The sequence below is a fragment of the Micropterus dolomieu genome, unplaced genomic scaffold (genome assembly GCF_021292245.1).
Source record: "Micropterus dolomieu isolate WLL.071019.BEF.003 ecotype Adirondacks unplaced genomic scaffold, ASM2129224v1 contig_13153, whole genome shotgun sequence".
NCBI lineage: Eukaryota > Metazoa > Chordata > Actinopteri > Centrarchiformes > Centrarchidae > Micropterus > Micropterus dolomieu.
In genome coordinates, this window is record NW_025742139.1 from 1 (window position 1) to 1,860 (window position 1,860).

At 39.4% G+C, this 1,860-nt stretch overlaps 1 long non-coding RNA gene across 1 annotated transcript; it reads left to right on the plus strand.

The window, feature by feature from the left end:
- The first annotated feature begins 8 nt into the window (after positions 1-8).
- On the plus strand, positions 9-738 carry LOC123966319. The gene is made up of 2 exons (XR_006823948.1): positions 9-150; positions 587-738. It is a non-coding gene; the product is annotated as an uncharacterized LOC123966319 (long non-coding RNA).
- The last annotated feature ends 1,122 nt before the right edge of the window (positions 739-1,860 follow it).

Sequence of the window (1,860 nt, forward strand, 5' to 3'; positions counted from 1 at the left end):
TAGAAAGCAATTATGCCAATAAGTTATGTTGTGTTTGTTTACACTGTCTTAAGTGCACTCTAGAAAATGTGTGTGTGTGTGTGTGTGTGTGTGGTGTAGATTTCTCGAAAGAAGTTCAGGCCTTGCCCCTCCTGCCAAGCACCTAACCAGGTGAGGGAAAGTCAAATAGAGCATTATGTCCAGTATTCAAATATGTGGTTTTAAATGTTATACATTTCTCATTATTAGGTCAATTGGACACTAAAGTATACTCCTACTAAACGACCCTGTATGATAAGTGTTCTGTGTTACAAAACAGTGATAATTTAAGGCATCTGGTTGATATCAATTTTGATTGCTTGTTTTGCACCAAATGCCATAGGCAACATTGATTTAGCCCGGGTGTCTCCTACATCTGCCACTTTCACTGTATGATAATAATAATAATAATCCTGTGTCAATCTAGAGATGCATATTCTGAATTGCATTGTGCTTTGTGTGTTCCTCTCTTTCCTGTATACAGCCAAATTAAACTGTATATTGATTCTACTTCTTCTCTGTGACTGTGGATCTGATGTCTCACTTTGGTCTACTTTTATTAACACAGGTGAGCCGCAAAACCTGCAGCTCTTGTTTCGCAGCCATCTCCCAAAAAAAGAAAGTAGCGGCCAAAAAAGTGACCCTGGACAGGAAGTGGGGGGAAAGGGTCCTAAAAAACAGAAATGCAGGAAGAGTGGTGGACTCTGCCCATATTGCAGTAAGTAGAAATGCTCATATTTCATTAAGCAATATGATTTGTTTCACTTTCATTAATATTTTGTGATAGGGCAAGGGCCTCATTTTACAAAAATAAGTTGAATTTGTCAGTGAATGAATTTGAGGTAGTCATAGATGGCATTGGTGTAACATATTATTTTAATTAATTTGTAATTTGCTTGACATGCATAGAATAGACTTTCTTTTTGACCAGGCGCTCATGTACATTTGTTTACATGTACTACCGGCTACATTGCAAATATAACCTTGCTTTAGTACCACACAGGTACTTCAGTATGCGTGTTACTGAAGTTTCTGTCTCTGCTAAAGGCAGATCACAGAATTCAGATCCAGAGTCACTATTAAAGACACTCTTGCATGATTATGTAAGTAGATAACATGCTCTTACCTTGCACTACCACCCCTAGCATGTGAATATTGCATCGCACACTTATAGTGCCTTGCGCTGTGTTCATTTTAGAGAAAGTGCATGATGATGTGACAGAATAACTCAGGACATGTGTGAAAGCCATGCTGTGTGCAACATATGTGTTGTTAAAAGCAAGGCCATATTCCAGGTGTCCTATTTCAAAGACACAACTTAAAAAAGTATTTGAATTACTACAGGGGAGATTAATGTCGGGTTAAAAGTGGAAAGGATTCGACTATACCTACTGGAGTAGGACCGAGACCAGGTTCTGTAGTGCAGCTGGCTATTTTATGTCCGTTGGTGGCGTTCCCAAATGAGTGTTTCTGTTAGTCCCCCAATCTACATTTGCCGTGGGCAGAGACAGGTAGACCGACCAAGGGGGGGAGGAGAGTGTTTGGATCAGGTGGATAGGTGGCCATAAAGAGTTAGTCCAGTCAAAATGTATTTTTATCATATTTTGTTTTGTGTGTGTCCAATCAATATAATTATTTTTGAAGGGTGTCAGGACTTTTTGTGTTCCCTTTAGAATCCCAGATTGCTAACTATTTGACCACCAGCATCCAGCACAACATTAGATGAATATTGGTTGTATAGAGCAGGGGTTCTCAAACTGTTTGTGCCAAGGACCCTTTGTGTGGGAGAAGAATTTCCAAGGACCCCCTCATAATTAAAACAATTAAGCATATGCTTGCTAC